Source organism: Schistocerca gregaria, chromosome 7 (assembly GCF_023897955.1).
Source record: "Schistocerca gregaria isolate iqSchGreg1 chromosome 7, iqSchGreg1.2, whole genome shotgun sequence".
NCBI lineage: Eukaryota > Metazoa > Arthropoda > Insecta > Orthoptera > Acrididae > Schistocerca > Schistocerca gregaria.
Window position 1 is genome coordinate 39,082,478 of NC_064926.1, and position 20,294 is coordinate 39,102,771.

A 20,294-nucleotide genomic window follows, 5' to 3' on the forward strand; every position below is an offset into this window, starting at 1 on the left:
TTTTCGCGTAGCTGTCCTTGCAACCGTTTAGCCTTCGATCAGTTTTTTTTTTTTTTTTTTTTTTTTTTTTTTTTTTTTTTTTTTTTTTTTTTTTTTTCCTCAGTGCGCTACCCGCTTCGTTTGGATCTACTACACAGCTCACCTTGCTTTCTAAACACGGTCCTTGAGATGTGGGGAGCTTTCCCACCCTCACTGCCTTCGTTGGCACCAAATTATTTATCAGTTGGCCTACAGCACGTCCAGTGATTAACATTTGCTCAGGTATATTCTGATGATTTTACTAGCGTGGTTCTTAGTAAGAAACATATTTCTCCCTCTTTTAACTGTTCTTACGACACCACTGAGCAGTTATGCTATAATATCTTTGTATTCATTGATTCCGAGCTCCATCGCTGAATAGACATTTTCGGGCCCTTTCGTTGCTAGCGGTTGCGATACATTTCTCGTACTGCGTTTGTTGTCTTAGGTAATACATTTAACAATTTTAAGCTTGGTAAAATGCGACGATATCTGTCACTGCTTCACGTTGACACGTGTGTGTCTCTCACACTCGGGTTAAAATTTCCTCCCATCAATTTGGCACGATCGGGGAATTGACGCGCGATACTTTACAGACTTGTTTACGTTACATTGGACACATTGAGGTGCTATAAATTATCCAGTGCATCCATCATAAAATGTATGATAATATTTTTCATTTGCGGAAAATCCATTTCTCAGAACGCAGAATGCTTTCATATTTCTCATGGTCATTCCGCGAGACATAAATGGGTGTGAATTTAGAGGACAACAGACCAAATGGTGGTATTCATCGATACGTGAGAATGAAAGAATGACGCAGATTATGTTCACATCTATTGCGACAGCGGTGAGGTAAAATACTCCTATTGGTACAGAAAACATACAGTTGTCTTCTCTGTAGCATGAAGCAGTAGGTTGTCCGCCAAGTGATAGATATTTCCCCAGTTGTCATCTCGAAACTTCAGTTTTGATTACAGTCGCAAGTAAAGTAACGCTCACTGTACGTATGATGAGTATCCAACACACTTTACTAAAAGCTCTAATGCTGTAATTACGCGAACATTAGCACTTTCTACAGCCGTATATAGAATTTGAAAAAAAAATTAAAATACTGCGAATCACTTCATATAGTAGCCACATATTGTACAGGATCACCCAGGCACAATACTTCTTCATTCTACTCGCGAAGGGGTAGAAGTGCAGTATCACATGTGATACAAACCCATAGAACTTGCTGTTATTGCCGATCTGTGATGCCTTGCAGTTCTAGGCGCTTCAGTCTGGAACCGCGTGACCGATACGGTCGCAGGTTCGAATCCTGCCTGGGACATGGATGTGTGCCATGTCCTTAGGTTAGTTAGGTTTAATTAGTTCTAAGTTCTAGGGGACTGATGACCACAGACGTTAAGCCCCATAGTGCTCAGAGCCATTTGAACCAACTTGCCGCTATTTTCATAAATCCTCGATCGTTTGCAACACCGCGTCTATTTCAAATCAGGTGCTGCAGAAGTAACCTACTTTGTAAAACAAACAAAAGAATAGCTAAAAATTAAAGTGGCCCATAAAATATTTACCCTATCAGTCTCAAATGTTTGGAGACTGGATTAATAAGACACAGGGAAAGGTTAAGATGGTGGTTTTAATGTTTCAAGTGCTCTTTATAGCCTGCCTCCACTTGGGTACAGGGCACAGAACGTTCACACAACCGTTTCAAACTGTCATAAAAGTCCTTTTTTTGGACTGTGTCTAACTCTTGCGGCACACACACACCGCCGTCCGTCAGGGATAGATTTTGCACTTTGCCATTTTCTGGTAGCAGCTCTCATAACCCATGTGAATTTTTTCCAGGAAAAAACAGTCTGCGTCTCTAATTTTCATTAGGTTGCGGCAAGCGTTCATTTGGCGCTATTTTTCTTAGGGGCTCAAGGAGTGCAGGACAAATTTTGAATGTATTTTTCTCTTCTTCAAAACATTTTGGAAAATGTCTCCAACACTTGATTTAGAGATGTTCAGTTGTGACACAACAACGTAGACACACTATGGCACCCCTCACGTCCGCCGCTAAGCGCTGTCCGCTCACAACTGACTGACCGGATATGCGACTGTACATAACAGATGATAGTTCAAGAGCCACGGTAGCTACTGAGCAGGAATAAAATCCGTCTCGGAACTTTACGAATGGTCCATGTATGCATGCATGTCTGAAGGACATTTGCAGCCAACTATCCAGACTCTGTCAAATACATCCACTGCACTGGGTGCACTGACCGAAAATTAGACACCTCAGAATTTGCTGGTTTGCTGTTTGTGATGATAAACTTTGCAATTATAAATTTATTTCTAAAATTAAATATATCTGTACTACTGGTACAGAATTATAAATTCAAAACAGTTGTTTGAAGAGGCATGTTCTAGCTTCTATGTAGCGATAACATCGTCTCGTAAGGTCGTGTCGCACACTTTCAAACAACCCTCGTTCTTTACCATCAGTGGGATAGCCAGCGACAAATCTGTCCAGCAGATCCTCTTTAGCTCTAATGCATGTTTCCTATATCGCAGTTACAATTATTATCGCAGTTAAAATTAATCTCAGACCAATGTGTTGGTCGTACGTACGTAACCAGACGAAATAGACAATTTTTAATGGTAAGCTAAAAAAAAAATCGTCTGTCACTTTATGCGTTTTGTTTGGAACGCTGTATACGTAACAATCGGAAACAGATAACGAACGTTAAAGTCATTGCAGGGAAACTTATCTTTGCATACGCTACGACAAGATGGAAGTCGCACGTGACGTAGTTACAGGTTTAGCTGCGAATGAAGCCAAATATTTTCTGTCTGAGGACATGCCGAAGAAAGTAAGATATTTTACTTATTTTCTGCAGTGTATTAAGCCCAAGGTTGCACTGTAGCTGGTTTTGGCTTTTGGGGAGCCCATTACTAACACTGAGCTCACTGGTAGTCACTTCCTTAAGAATGGAGTAACGCTTTCCTTCGCTATTTTATTGTACTTTTATACTGATACAGGATAGCATGGTTTTACTGCTAAATCAGAGATATTCTTCATTTTGCTTGAACAGAGATTACATGGCGATTGTGATGACGACTGATTTACAGTTTGGCTTCTTTGTTTGGAAAGAAAATCTTTCAGTATTTATTTACAATTGCGTGTTAACTACTTGTAGAATGGGCTATCCTTCTTCTATGGAGAAGCAAACAAGTACCAGCAGTGACTTGAAAGCATCTTCTTGGAAATGACCTTCTGTCTTAGTGATTACTTTGATAAATAGTGTGAGGAGAAAAAGATGTATTTACGTTACAGTTTCTGTTGGTGAATATTTGTACCAGAATCTACAAATTTTGAAGTAGAATCTTGATTAGGTCGTTAGTGAGCAGGTTTTGTGTAGCTGAAACTATAAGCAAGAGGCGCGTCCTTATCATTACCTAATTTCGGTCTACTCGGACGAACACTGAACTCTACCCAGAGTGAAGAACAAATAGTGCATTAGCATAGTGATATGTATGATTTAGGCTACCTCATGAAAACTGACCGAACATGATTTAGTAAGAATGATGTTATTGCCTACACGCGTTGTCGTGATAGTAATTCACGTGTGTAACGGCGCATATAAAACAAAATAGAGTTAGATGTATGTTTTTACGTATAACCTAGAGAGTTTGTAAGCATCACCGTGTCATTTTTGTTGTCTTCATTTTAGAATGTCTCCATACGAACAATTCTTAAAACTAGCAAGATATCATAAACGGACCACGCATCTACAAACAAATATCTGTTGTGCCCTACGAAGGCCTTAAATAACCTCATTCTTACACGTATCTCCTCCTGAAATCAATCATTCTTCTGTTGAAATAACAATTAGTGCTGTATTTATTGGTAGTCAGAAGATTTGAAGGACATGGAAGTGCAGCCGGTGACTAATGACACATGGAAGATTCGTTCCGAGCCGCAAATTCTTGTTGTTAATATTTATCCGAGGATATCTCTTTCAGGATAATATGCGCAGAAAATTTGTTGTTTAGCCAACGGGTTTTAGTTACACCAAGGCTTTACTGTTGATAACGTTAACGATTCCAAATAACTGCGATAATAACACTATGCAGATAACAGCTAGTTGCCAACATTCCTACAGGTGATTCTGTTCTATTGGTTCGCACACTGCGTGGATGCGCAAGCTGGCACACAGAATACGAAATTCTCGATGTTTCATATTAAGCAATGTTTGATCCAAATTACTTTGAAACAGTCACACTTCCTACCCTTTTCAGTCAATCCCCGATACACCTCTCTGCACTGTTAGAACGCAGAGTAACTGAGCCTATAAATATTGACTATAGGAAGACAGTTAGGAAGCCAAGTTTTCTTACAACCGTCAGAGATTAATAATGTTTGAGTTGAACAGTATTTAAGTCATCATACAGTCTCCTGAATTACGTTTCCCAGTATTTTATCCATGTTAGTTATAGAACGAAACGTCCCCTTTGAAAAATTTATACATGACTGTGCTTAAACTGAAACACAATATTTTTGGCGCAACGCCATCTGACTTCCAAAAATCCCTACGAAAGAATGGCCCTGATTAACATTAACCTATACGTTTCACAAATCACTTACCTCACAAAAATCTTCGTTACTCAAGCTACTGCAATACAGCGAGCGCCATTACTGCCAGCTAAATAAAAGATTAAAACTACTGAAGGCACTAACTACTGATAAGTATAGTTAGCAAATGAAAGATTTTAATACAGAACAGACAATGTATTTACCTTAATAGTCATAATATATATGATAGTTCATGACATCCAGTCTTACAAATTACAAAACTCTGCCATTTCTCTCCCCACATCCACCACTGCTGGCGGTTCACCTCCAACTACGCAACGCTACGCGCTGTTAGCATCCAGCTGCCGCTGCCCAACACTACAATGGCGAGTATTACAACAATGCCAACCAGCCACAGAGTGCACAGGGCACAGCCAGTGATTTTCATACAGAGCGCTACGTGGCGGCGGCGTTAGCAATAAAAAAACCTAAACAGCCTACTTACAACCGGAGCTGTTTACGTAAATTGCGCTGTAGGATATACTAAAACCAGCAAACTTTTTAAGTAATTTTCTTGTACTAACGTAAAATTTGCAGCAGGCGGAACAATTTAGTTTATGAATACCAGACTCTATTCCTCATTTTTTAAATTGTCTTTCATTTTATTGTTTGTGAATAAACAAATTTTGACGTTTTTGAGAGGGAACAATTTTGCGTTCTACATGATATTTTCCTAATGAACGGTATGCACAAATATTTAACACAGTTTTCAGGAGGTATTTGCGCGTTTGGTTTGGCCTTAGAGCTATCTTTCTTACTGCATTTATTTTTAATTCTATTGTGAAGTCTAGGTGTCAGAGCTGTACTCATTATTGTATGATATTATTTTGATTGCTTTTAGTTCTGGTAACTTATTTTCATTGTCCAAAGGCTTTCTTTTCCATTCTGTTGAGCAGTGCACTGTAATACGATATATTGTGTTCCTTCTGTTGACACGATGAGCTGTTGGTTGTGACATCCGCTGTTGTTGGTTTTCTATATATTTTAAATTTGTGTTTATTATTTATTTACTAATTTTTAGATGCAAGAAATGTATTCCACTGTCAGTTTCGTGCTCAACAGTAAAGTTTACGATTTGGTGGAGTTTGTTAAGCTACTTTAAAAACCGATGAGTTTCTTCTACTGCTCCATCTAGTAAGTGTCTCCACATAGCCTTTGTAATATAGGAAGTTTTAGTTACTGTCGCATTGGCACTGAGAAGAGATGTTTCTAAATGATTTATGTAAATGTTGGCTAGCAGCTGCATAGGTACCGAGCCATTGTAGGGCCAACTTCCTGTGAATAAAATTTGTTATTAAAGTTTAAGTAGTAATATGGTAGCACTAATGTTAGAGAAGTTCAACAAGCTCATAAATTTCATGTAAACTGATGTTCTTATACCCAAGCAAGTTATTTTGTATTACTGAAATTACTTCTTTTACAAGTATACTGATTAAAAATTAACTGTATCAAGGGAGCGAATCTGGCTGTATTTGGTATGGAAATGTCTCCGATGTTTTCTGAAAGCTAATAGTTAATATTTACACAAAAGTTATCTTCAAATATGAAAACTTTGCTGAGGATTTCAAAAACTTTATTACATATTTTTTTAAAGGATTCTTTTACAATTTATAGTCGTACGTACAGGACAAAGTTTTTTTGTGAATCTTCGGTTGAGATCGAATTTTTAAGAGTGAAGGGTTTAATATTGTGCAATCGGGTATTCCAATTGGTGTTGGCAGTAAGTTTTTAAGCTTAGCCTGTAATGTTAGGTTTGGATCAGTATTAATTTGTCTCTGTGTTGTTGTTTTTGAAAAAAACACCTAGTGTCATATTTATGCAATCCTCTTCATATATTATCACCGCAGAGATTCCCTTGTCTGCTGTAACTCTAAGTGCTTTATTCTGCTTCAGTTTCTTATCTATTTTTTCTAGGTCATTTTGCTCTAGTGAAAATTTGCATTGTTTCTTTGTTTTTCTGGATTAGTTTGTTTACTACCTATTGCAGTTTTATCGTAGTTTTTTAATTTAGCTATGTCATATACAATTTTAGTTTTAACGTTGACCTCTTTCATGTTATTTTTATTTGGTTCAGAAACAGCATTATACACACATCAAAAAAGTTTTGCATTACCCCTCTTCCCAGAGCTCCTGAATATAGACATTGACTGTGAATATTGTGTCACAGACACAGTCCCTTTGGCTGTTCAGAGATGTCACTAAACCCGCCCAAAGATGTAAACAACCATGCATGAGCAGCGCCTATTAGACGGAGAGGGTCCGACAGCCGATCAGTTCCAGACATTCCACCAGGAAGGAGCGACGCGGCTCGTGTTGTCTCTAGGTCATCCATGCCTAGACGGTCAATACCGCGGTTCGATCGCGTCCGCATTGTTACTTTGTGCCAGGAAGGGCTCTCAACAAGGAATGTGGCTAGGCGTCTCGGAGTGAACCAAAGCTATGTTGTTCGAACATGGAGGAGATACAGAGAGAGACAGGAACTGTCAACATGTCTCCCTCAGGCCGCCGAAGGGCTATTACTGCAGTGGATGACCGCTACCTGAGGATTACTGCTCGGAGTAACACTGACAGCAACGACACCATGTTGAATAATGCTTTTACTGCTGCCACGACGTTGCGTTGCGACTCAAACTCTGCGCAATAGGCTGCATGATGCGCAACTTCACTCCCGACGTCCATGAGAGGACTATCTTTGGAAGTACGACACCATGCAGCGCGGTACAGATGCGCCCAACAAATTGCCTAATGGACCGCTGAGGACTGGCATCACGTTCTTTTCACCAATGAATGTCGCATATGCCTTCAACCAGACAATCGTCGGAGACGGTTTTGGAGGCAACCCGGTCAAGCTGAACGCGTTAGGCACACTGTCCAGCGAGTGCAGCAGGGTGGAGGTTCCCTGCTGTTTTGGGCTGGAATTATGTGGGGCCGACGTACGCCGCTGGAGGTCATGGAAGGCGCCGTAACGATACGAGGATGCCATACTCCGACCAATAGTGCAACCATATCGGCAGCATATATTCATGGAGGAGATTTCGCTCCTCCATAGTGCACATATTGCGAATGACTTCCTTCACGATAACGACATCCCTTGACTAGAGTTAACGCTATAGAACATTTCTGGCATAGACTGAAAATAGCTGTTTATGGTCAGCGTGACCCACCAACCCCTCTGAGGGATCTACGCCGAAGCGCTGTTGAGGAGTGGATAGCATGCCACGACGAATACAGACATGCATCAATGCAAGAAGACATGTTACTGGGTATTAGAGGTACCGGTGTGTACAGAAATCTGGACGTCCACCTGTGAAGGTGTCGCTGTATGGTAGTACAACATGCAATGTGTGGTTTTCATGATCAATAAAAAGTGAGGAAATGATGTTTATGTTTATTTCTATTCCAATTTCTGTACAGGTTCCGGAAATCTCGGAACCGAGGTGATGCAATTTTTTTTTTTTTGATGTGTGTATTTTATACTCTTGCTTAGCAGGTTTCATTCAGAGGTAATGTACATAACAGTTGTGAAACTGATAATTCTATCAAAGAGGCAACATTAACCAGATGTTGGTTATTCTACGTTTTATAACTTGAAATTAGGGCTGTAAATTTCCTCTTAAGCGGTTGTGAGCACATCAAGGCAGCAGTTGCTGTAAACAAACGTATCCGTCACCTGTCATTTATTTCAGTTCATCGATCAACATGGCTTTTCAGTAAGTAAGTACAATGGATAGAGCATATATAAGACCAAAACTATGTAAACACAATAAATTTGTTATATATTAGGACACAAATGTAAAACGTTTTGTGAACTCTCCAATCACAAAAAGTTTTTATAGTTTAGAACACCACTGTAAAACTTGCAAAGAAGTCAACGCAAGCCTGAAACTAGTAGCGGTACAATAAAATCACTTGTGGCTCGTTGCCGTATTTCCTACAGTGTAATTAAGTTTTCCATTGTTTACCTAACTCGGTTCACGTTATCTCTGCGATGGTTTTAAATAAACGACAGCCTATATGGTGTTCCTTATTTTCCTAAATGCTAACTGTTGTATCCTGCTTCAAATACGGTATGCGCAGGATACATGCTTTCTCCGATGGCTAGACAACAATGCAAACAAATCATATAAATGTAGTTTATTACAAAATGAAATGATTACAATACTTAACTTTGTGTTAAACAGGTGTGTCGCAGAGAAATGGCTACAGCCAGACATAGTAGAAGCGAAATGACTAGTCTTGATGCCACTCTTAAACTTGCTGCTGTAGAACTAGCAGAACTGGGGCCGCGCCCTGGCCGCGCGGCTCTGATGTGCTCTTCGTGTAGAGGCCGCTGCTGTCGCGTTGTCATCCTGGAGAGGGATCGGTCAGCGTGCCATTGGCTGACGTCTTCTTCACAGCCCTCTCTGCTCTCTCGTTTCCGGCTGGCGTGACGGCGCTTGACTTTATGCCGGAACACTAACATTACTGTATTTGTGCGAAACGGGCCTCTGACTGTTTTCCTTATGATGTACCTATACTTTCATGATCTTAAGTGCATTCACCGTCATGGATTTGCTACAGAGGAAATGCCAACTATTGGCTAGCCACAGTAGGAGAATATTTCCTCTAAGATTGAATGTTTCACTTTTTTAGAGTGGAATAACAGTGTTATATTCACCTGGGACTGAGTTTGACTATTGGTATACTCCATAGGACAAGGGGAAATGGTTTCGCTGCGAGTTACGACCATGGGAGTGTCCCCTCTTCAAATCAAGTACTAGGAGAATGCAGTATAATGATTGGTTGCTAAATGTTATGCTGTATGATGGAAGGGAATGAGATCGACAGCTACTATGTGGGTCCAGCGAAGATCCCTACAATCGTCTGGATAGCGCCACACAGCCACAGTGAGGAGAATCTGTTTACACTCGAGAGCACCAAGAAATCGTAACTCAGACTGACATACTACATTTCAGATAAACAGAATTGTCTTCCCTGGGTGCTGACAGCTATAGTCGGGCTGGTTTTGTGCGGATCCCGTCAGCAGTAGCAGCAATGCTTACACTCTGCAGTACAGAGTTGGCGCCATATGACAATAGCTGCTCTGTGGGCTGATCTCCGAAGCTCTCTCGTTCACGTTGAAGTTGTGTGCACAGGAGACTCGCTTTGCAGCCCAACCAGCAGTACTCGTTGTCAAGCAGAGTTCGACGAACCGCCACCAGTTACACGAAGAAGGTCGGCAGCGTTAGAGTTGGATACACAAACATGAAGAGCAGGAACAGTGACTCCCCTCGCGACGATGGATGGCGAATAGCTAGGCCAGGGGGATGATGGTGGTACCTGCAAGCCGTCAGTGAAGACCCAGAAGTTGGCTCAATAACGTGCAGTGGCAGACTAATGCGGCCATGGATAATGATAGGCGACTAGAGGGTAAACCGCCATACCTTCCCTTCTCCACAGGACAGCTGCAGATGAAATCACTGATTAGGAAAAGTGTAGTATCCATGGTGTCACTTCCCGTGGGCTCTGTTGTGGTCGGATAGCAATGACATCATGTATACTAGTGTATCCATTTGGTCAGCTTTCCTAGTGGCATCAGACTTCCGTAATTTAGCCTGTCAAACGGTCGTTTTCGCTACGTCGGTGGCTAAATACTCACTGTTGCATTGTATCTTAACCTTCGTGTGACGCTCTGCTCTGTCACCAGTATAACGGCATCTTGCTGTTGCCAATATGTCGCTGTGCTTTGCTCGTAGACTTGGGCGGTCGCCCTGTCTCGCGTCTCGCAGCCTCCGCCGCGTTCACCTCCACACGCTCGACATTTACCGCTGGCTGGCTGGCATTCTGTCGGCCACTGGCACAAGCGGCTTAGCTTCTGGCGTCGCCAGAGGACGACTTTAACTGATTTTTAGTGTTTGTCTGGGATAGTATTCTGGGGCGCGAGAACTCCCACTCCCTTCAAAAAATTCTTTATTTCCATAACAACCTCATTATACACATTTTATACTAATATTCATATACTGTTCTATTTAACTATCTTTTCCTACTCATGGAGTTGAGTCATAAGATTTCTTGGATGAACCCTTACTTTTAATGCATTACATTCTATGTCCAACACATCAAGTTAATTATCGTGAGATTTACCACAACTGTCTGTTACTCACTAATATAAATTTTCCATTTAATTACAATTTTATCTAACGCTTTACACGTAGTATCTTGGTATTCATTACCATTATTTAAACTCCAATTGCTAGCCGGTGTGGCCGAGGGGTTCTAGGCGCTACAGTCTGGAACCGAGCTGCCGCTACGGTCGCAGATTCGAATCCTGCCTAGGGCATGGATGTGTGTGATGTCCTTAGGTAGGTTTAAGTAGTTCTAAGTTCTAGGGGACTGATGACCTCAGCAGTTAAGTCACATAGTGCTCCGAGCCATTTGAACCATTTTGAAAAACCAATTAATTGTTACTTTGGGCATCGGTAAATCTGCGTGATGTTCTAGCTTTCGTTTGAAACGGAAGTAGATTAAACAAATCACCATCAAAAACACTACAGTACTGGATGATGTCACGTTTGTAGTTGTGTTATTGTGACGTTGCTATTCCGAAATTCTGTATGTGTTGGAGCATTTGCTCCGCTGTAATTCTCCTGTTCTGTGTTGGTACTAGTTCACTGAATGAGTATGGGATGGCTGCGTTTAGGGTATTGTTTAGGAACTTTAAGTTTAGGGTAGGCAGCACCTCCAGCGGATTCTCGGGCCAGTACAACATACCTTGTGTCCAGTTGAGTGTTGTACAAGTGACTGTAGCTGGTAGGCGAAATACCATGCCTCCTATGACAATAGTCTGAATAATTGTTATAATTTCAGTGTACGGCAAATCCATTTTAGAATGACGTTAGGTTTCCTGTGCTCGCTACAACTTACAATTAGTGTCTACATACAGTGGGTAACTTTTCTCTGAAAATGAGGACGCGGCAATAGCTCTTGCCTTCGACGTTCACTTGTCCATGGAATAGCTGTATCTGGCACGTCTTAATGCGGATATACCATCCTACTAGGACAGACTGTAATACTTTACTTCTGACATCCCCGTAGGTCTTCCTTCGACATCGGATCATAGCTCTCCTATTGCTCCGAAATAATTAATACTACCTTAGTTTGTACCTGTAGTCATTTCCCTGCAGTTTCCCACTTCACAGGATATGTATTAGTGTAAAGCACTGATACGTCATGTTGACGCCCGCTTCTGGGAATCGAATTAACACACGTAATCTGCACCGTCACAACTCATTACAACGGTGAATACGCGATAGAACAGTGCCAAATTTCCTACTGTTGATTCCACTATGTGTGAAATCTTTGGACACTTTGCGTAGTCTGGTTAAGAACTGCTTTTGTGCGAACAGTGTAGAACAGAGCTGTCCGTAGCGCACTGCCTGTTGGAACGTATCCAATCCCATCCTGGCGTAATTCAGTACCAAGGCTGTGTACCACCTTTTGAAATATGTAGTCAGTCACTTTATATTTTAAAATTGTGAAAAATAAATATTTGTTGTTTTTAGTGAAGTCTTCTACCGAATCACACATGTGTTTGGAATTTTTCATTTAAACTTAACCCGAAAATGCAAATCTCAGTAGGAGACGTCAGTTTCCTCAATTAATTATTAAGCATTTCCAAGTTCAGCGCCTTACTTACTGATCAATATCTCTTGAGAGTCCGTTGTTAAGAGTGTGCTAAAAACTATTTTCAGACTCTGGATCCTATTTGAGCATGAGAACCTTTTTAAAAGGTGTATTGTTGGTATAATTCAACAGCAGTTGAGGGATATTTACTAAATTTAGTTTGTGACGGGCACGAAGCACTCCCGACCGCCGCGCTTGGCATGCGCGTTTTGGAAGATACCTCGGAGTTGCTAAGGGGAACGCACGCAGTAACCTGGCCACAGACATTCTTACATCTTACGCGTTCTGTCGATTTTGCACTGCTTCTAAGTCGTTATTTATAGCCTGTACGGTATCTCGCGTAATTTGCGCTAGCTCTTCAGTTAATTCTTGCACTTTCCTCTTAGTCAGTCTTCGATGTCAGCTGTGTCAAACATTGTTTTCAGTAGCTTTCCATCAGCTTCTAACCAACCCTATTTAAAAAGTAGAAGTTATGTACCCGTGGTCCAGGGGTAGCGTCTCTGATTCATAATCGAAACTTCTTCGCTCCCGGGTTCGATACCCACCACTGCTTAAATTTTGATAAATAATCAGCAGTGCCGGCCGAAGACTTCCGGCATAAGAAGTCAGCCTCATTCTGCCAACGGCCTTGTCAAAGACGGCGGAGGAGCGGATAGAGGATCAGTGCACTCTCTTGTCCTAGGGGTGGGAAATTGCCCCTGAAGGTGCAAGAATCAGCAATGATCAACGACATGAGGAAGCAGAAGGCAATGGAAACCACTGCATTAAAGACACGTAACGTGTATCCACAGGACATGTGGCCTGTAGTTGAAGAAGTGTGATGATGATCTCGCCATTGGCCAAAGGTTCCGGAATAGTCCCCCATTCGGATCTCCGGGAGGGGACTGCCAAGAGGGAGGTTACCATGAGAAAAAGATTGAATAATCAACGAAAGGATAATATTCTACGAGTCGGGGCGTAGAATGTCAGAAGCTTGAACGTGGTAGGGAAACTAGAAAAACTGAAAAGGGAAATGCAAAGGCTCAATCTAGATATAGTAGGGGTCAGTGAAGTGAAGTGGAAGGAAGACAAGGATTTCTAGTCAAATGAGTATCGGGTAATATCAACAGCAGTAGAAGATGGTGTAACAGGTGTAGGATTCGTTATGAATAGGAAGGTAGGGCAGAGAGTGTGTTACTGTGAACAGTTCAGTAACCGGGTTGTTCTAATCAGAATCGACAGCAGACCAACACCGACAACGATAGTTCAGGTATACATGCCGACGTCGCAAGCTAAAGATGAACAGATAGAGAAAGTGTATGAGGATATTAAAAGGGTAATGCAATACGTAAAGGGGGACGAAAATCTAATAGTCATGGGCGACTGGAATGCAGTTGTAGGGGAAGGAGTAGAAGAAAAGGTTACAGGAGAATATGGGCTTGGGACAAGGAATCAAAGAGGAGAAAGACTAATTGAGTTCTGTAACAAGTTTCAGCTAGTAATAGCGAATACCCTGTTCAAGAATCACAAGAGGAGGAGGTATACTTGGAAAAGGCCGGGAGATACGGGATGATTTCAATTAGATTACATCATGGTCAGACAGAGATTGTGAAATCAGATACTGGATTGTAAGGCGTACCCAGGAGCAGACATAGACTCAGATCACAATATACTAGTGATGAAGAGTAGGCTGAAGTTCAACACATTAGTCAGGAAGAATCAATACGCAAAGAAGTGGGATACGGAAGTTCTAAGGAATGAGGAGATACGTTTGAAGTTCTCTAACGCTATAGATACAGCAATAAGGAATAGCACAGAAGGCATCACAGTTGAAGAGGAATGGACGTCTCTAAACAGGACCATCACAGAAGTTGGGAAGGAAAACATAGGTACAAAGAAGGTAGCTGCGAAGAAACCATGGGTAACAGAAGAAATACGTCAGTTCATTGATGTAAGGAGGAAGTGCAAACATGTTCCGGGAAAATCAGGAATACAGAAAAACAAGTCGCTGAGGAATGAAATAAATAGGAAGTGCAGGGAAGCTAAGACGAAATGGCTGCAGGAAAAATGTGAAGACATCGAAAAAGATATGATTGTCGGAAGGACAGACTCAGCGTACAGGAAAGTCAAAACAACCTTTGGTGACATTAAAAGCAACGGTGGTAACATGAAGTGTGCAAACGGTAATTCCACTGTTGAATGCAGAGGAGAGAGCAGATAGGTGGAAAGAATACATTGAAAGCCTCCATGGGGGTGAAGATTTGTCTGATGTGATAGGGGATCCAGTATTAGACTCGGTATTTAAAAGAGCTTTGGAGGACTTACGGTCAAATAAGGCAGAAGGGATATATAACATTCCATCATAATTTCTAAAAGCATAAGGGGAAGAGGCAACAAAACGACTATTCACGTTGGTGTGTAGAATATATGAGTCTGGCGACATACCGTCTGACTTTCGGAAAAGCATCATCCACACAATTCCGAAGACGGCAAGAGCTGACAAGTGCGAGAATTATCGCACAATCAGCTTAACAGCTCATGCATCGAAGCTGCTTACAAGAATAATATACAGAAGAATGGAAAAGAAAATTGAGAATGCTCTAGGTGACGATCAGTTTGGCTTTAGGAAAAGTAAAGGCACGGGAGAGGCAATTCTACGATACGGCTAATAATGGAAGCAAGGCTAAAGAAAAATCAAGTCACGTTCATAGGATTTGTCGACCTGGAAAAAGCGATCGACAATATAAAATCGTGCAAGTTGTTCAAGATTCTGAAAAAAGTAGGGGAAGCTATAGGGAGAGACGGGTCATATACGATATGTAAAACAACCAAGAGGGAATAATAAGAGTGGACGATCAAGAACGAAGTGCTCGTATTAAGGAGGGAGTAAGACAAGGCTGTAGCCTTTCGCCCCTACTCTTCAATCTGTACATCGAGGAAGCAATGATGGAAATAAAAGAAAGGTTCAGGAGTGGAATTAAAATACAAGGTGAAAGGATATCAATGATACGATTCGCTGATGACATTGCTATCCTGAGTGAAAGTGAAGAAGAATTAAACGATCTGCTGAACGGAATGAACAGTCTAATGAGTACACAGTATGGTTTAAGAGTAAATCGGAGAAATACTAAGGTAATGAGAAGTAGTAGAAATGAGAACAGCGAGAAACTTAACATCAGGATTGATGGTCACGAAGTCAGTGAAGTTAAGGAATTCTGCTACCTAGGCAGTAAAATAACCAATGACGGACGGAGCAAGGAGGACATCAAAAGCAGACTCGCTATGGCAAAAAAGGCATTTCGGAAAAGAGAAGTCTAATAATATCTAATACCGGCCTTAATTTGAGGAAGAAATTTCTGAGGATGTACGTCTGGAGTACAGCATTGTATGGTAGTGAAACATGGACTGATGGAAAACCGGAACAGAAGAGAATCGAAGCATTTGAGATGTGGTGCTATAGACGAATGTTGAAAATTAGGTGGACTGATAAGGTAAGAAATGAGGAGGTTCTACGCAGAATCGGAGAGGAAAGGAATATGTGGAAAACACTGATAAGGAGAAGGGACAGGACGATAGGACATCTGCTAAGACATGAGGGAATAACTTCCATGGTACTAGAGGGAGCTGTAGAGGGCAAAAACTGTAGAGGAAGACAGAGATTGGAATACGTCAAGCAAATAATTGAGGAAATAGGTTGCAAGTGCTACTCTGAGATGAAGAATTCGTGGCGGGCCGCATCAAATCAGTCAGTAGACTGATGACCTAAAAAAAAAAGGATTATTCGAACAGGTCCATCACTTTCGTCAGCTGTTCTCTTAGCTTTCCATATAAGAACTACACCTCGGTGTTCACCTCGTACTTCAGCTCTTGCTTCTGCACCTGTTGTTGCAATTTAGACTTTTCATTTCTAACATCCCATGGATTGAAAGACAATCGAAGTACCCACCAATGGTTTGTCAGTAGGATGTGTGGTTGCCTAGAGAACAATAATTCGGGATCCAGAAGGTGAGTCTGTAATGCAGCTGTCACTCTCCATCTGATGAGGTGCGCGTTTAGCAGGATAAAGACATTTTTCTATGAGTTCCATTCATGTACGCCACCTAGGAGAAAGCTCCCCTCCCTCCTTCTAAGGGTGAGGGCTCTCGAAAAAAACTTCACCAACGTCACATACAAAAGCTAAATTGAATCAATCCCTGCACATAAATTACCACAAAGAATGAAACAAATACCTCAAAACAAACAAACATTTATCCGACTGGGAGACATGAAAAGATTCGCAAACTCACCCATTCTTGCACTTCCTCGTCCGACTGAGAAACATGTCCCTGCATGTCTCTTCAGGTCACCAAAGGTGTGACAATCACATGGTGAAAAAGCCAGGCTGTACGGAGGATGTTGTAGTGTTTCTTAACCAAATTGCTGAAGTATAGTCTTCATCCGATACGCAGCGTGCAGGCTGGCATTATTGTGCAACAGGATAATTCCGTCCGACAGCATACCGCATTGCAGTTTACGCAACGTGTTTTTATCGTTCTGAACATTGATTGTGGTTCCCACCCGAGGAACTCGATGAGCAGAGGTCTCCTGTAGCAGAAGAAGAAGGTCGTAATGACCTTACTGGAACTTGTGTGAACAGCTTTGGATTTCTTTGGAAGGGAAGATGTGGGATGTTTCCACTGTTGGCTTTGTTGTTTACCCCGGGCTGTTGGACGCTCTCGGGTGGAATCGTCCTGTTGCAGGTTAACACCCGCCCCCACACTGCCAGTTGGACGTTGGCTACACTTTAGTGATTTGGCTGGGAAACACTGCACCATCTTCCGTACAGCCCGGCTCTTTCGCCGTGTGATTGTCACGTCTTTGACGAGCTGGAGAACGGCATGCATGGACTTTGGTTTCCGTCAGACGAGAAAGTGCAAGAGCGGGTGCGGTAGTGGATCTGCTTTCTACGTGACAGGAATCGGTCGTTTCGTCTCCCGGTGAGATAAATGTTTTAACGTGTGTGGTGATTACATTTGAATGGAACAAATCTGTGGTCTCGTTGTGGTTGGGGTTCGATTTTTATTTGATTCCCCGTCATATAAAAAGAACAAAAACTATTGCAGTATTCTCCAATGACCTAGATAAAAACAAACGAGCCGGCTGGAGTGGCCGGGCGGTTCTAGGCGCTACTGTCTGGAACCGCGCGACCGCTACGGTCGCAGGTTCGAATCCTGCCTCGGGGATGGATGTGTGTGATGTCCTTAGGTTAGTTAGGATTAAGTACTTCTAAGTTCTAGGGGACCGATGACCTAAGATGTTAAGTCCCATACTGCTCAGAGAAAGTTGAACCATTTGAACCTAAAACAAACGTAGTAAAATATAATCAAACTGTAATCTCAAAGCCTATCTATCAAAGTTTCCGAGTTATAATACACATTTCTAGTACAAGTTAAGCCAATAGTACGTTGGGTTTGGCCTGAAAACGTTAACTATTGGTGTAAAAATGTGCAACTAACGCTAACGTAAGAGAGATTGATAGCCCGCGGTATGGAAATAGAAGTGAGTGTAAAAATTACTGGTGAACTAAAGAAAGAACGTCTGTGTTCCGTCCAAAAAAGTTAAACAAAAGGCACCAGTCTAAACATCACACGAGGCTTGTCTTCCGACAGCGCTTCCTGTACAACTCGGTAGTCGAACAGCATCTATCTGGGCGTGCACCGAAAGTCATTGCATTCCTTTTCTTGCCTAGCTATAAAATGAATCTTTTTCCGACTTAGCAATACTGCATCTACTTGAGCTTTTTATTCTATATTTTTCAGCCGGCGTGGAAAGAAAAAACAAAATCTTTGAAAATTAGTACAAAAAAGAGTGAGAGTTATTGGTTTATCGGTTCAAAACTCTTTCGCGATACGAAGATTCGAAGGATGATTAGCACAATTTATTCCGCATAATTATCTTTATTTTTTGGTCAGACATTCCCGAGAACAAAACAATGCCATGAGATGCACTAAACGTCGGTGAATAATGTACAATTTTAGCCATATTTTAATGTGAGTAATTCAAAAAATAAAATGGCGTAGACAATACAGATGCCCATTCTACAAAGCTGACGTTGTTTGTTCATACAAGCCACTACTGTCGACAAAAATTTCGTACGTACTGTGCAACTACTCCTCTTGAGAAGTCCGATATTAAGACATCTGTGACCATCTACTTCTCAGCATAAAGCGAAATGCTGTTTTAAGTAGAAAGAATGACATTTTTATTGTATTGTGATGTGTGGGCTGATATGTAACTTTCTGGCACACTGAAGCTTTGTCCCGGACCAAGATTCCAATTCGGAAACTTTGCGTTTCAAGGGCAAAGATAAAGGCGCAGAGTTCCAGTCTCGGTCCAGCTCGATGTTTTAATCTGACAGGATGTTTCACCTTTCTAAGCACTGAGCATCAGTAATGATGCCTTGCCAACCATACAACAATCAATTTTCCTCAACGACACTTCAAGTCTCGAGTTTTCAGGAAGAGAATCTGCGCTCCTGGATATTATGTATGATCTTATTTAATAACAGACACACGTGTTTAGTGTGACAGATCATGAGTTTGGAGAATAATGGTGTAAATGCTTGTAAATTTCGAGTATGATATACAGTTCAGATCAAAGCCCAAAATTTTTTTCATCGTTTGCCGGATGAATCATTACAATCATCTCAAACAGCTATTGAAGCTTCTAAGAAATAAATGAAGCATTTTAGGCACCTGGGTTCTGTGAGTTGGGTAGCGCGTGATGGGTGATGCGGTTACCGCGTCCGGTTGGCCACTTGCAAATCAGACACACCGCAGACCTGAAAGCAGGAACAGATGAGTTATCATGAGCAGCAAGGACACCAGACGGTTCTCCCAGGGGATGGCTAGCCCTGAGTGTGCGCCATGTACGGTCTCGGCAAATCAGAAAACAGAAATAATTAGAGTAATACACCAATAATTAAAATAACCTTCCCTTTTCTTCAATTTTTTTCTTTCTTCAGTTAGTAAACATTTGTCTGTTACGTCCTCTTGTTTAGCACCCGTATAGTTTGTGGTTACTTTCTATTTTAGCCCTCCACCTTTTCTTGGACTGCCTGTTCAGTCGTTCATACAGGTCGATAATTCATTACTGTTTAAGTATTCTATTGTTTTATTCTTGTGACTTGATCTATCCATCTACACTCCTGCAAATTGAAATAAGAACACCGTGAATTCATTGTCCCAACAAGGGGAAACTTTATTGACACATTCCTGGGGTCAGATACATCACATGATCACACTGACAGAACCACAGGCACATAGACACAGGCAACAGAGCATGCACAATGTCGGCACTAGTACAGTGTATATCCACCTTTCGCAGCAATGCAGGCTGCTATTCTCCCATGGAGACGATCGTAGAGATGCTGGATGTAGTCCTGTGGAACGGCTTGCCATGCAATTTCCACCTGGCGCCTCAGTTGGACCAGCGTTCGTGCTGGACGTGCAGACCATGTGAGACGACGCTTCATCCAGTCCCAAACATGCTCAATGGGGGACAGATCCGGAGATCTTGCTGGCCAGGGTAGTTGACTTACACCTTCTAGAGCACGTTGGGTGGCACGGGATACATGCGGAAGTGCATTGTCCTGTTGGAACAGCAAGTTCCCTTGCCGGTCTAGGAATGGTAGAACGATGGGTTCGATGACGGTTTGGATGTACCGTGCACTATTCAGTGTCCCCTCGACGATCACCAGAGGTGCACGGCCAGTTTAGGAGATCGCTCCCCACACCATGATGCCGGGTGTTGGCCATGTGTGCCTTGGTCGTATGCAGTCCTGATTGTGGCGCTCACCTACACGGCGCCAAACACGCATACGACCATCATTGGCACCAAGGCAGAAGCGACTCTCATCGCTGAAGACGACACGTCTCCATTCGTCCCTCCATTCACGCCTGTCGCGACACCACTGGAGGCGGGCTGCACGATGTTGGGGCGTGAGCGAAAGACGGCCTAACGGTGTGCGGGA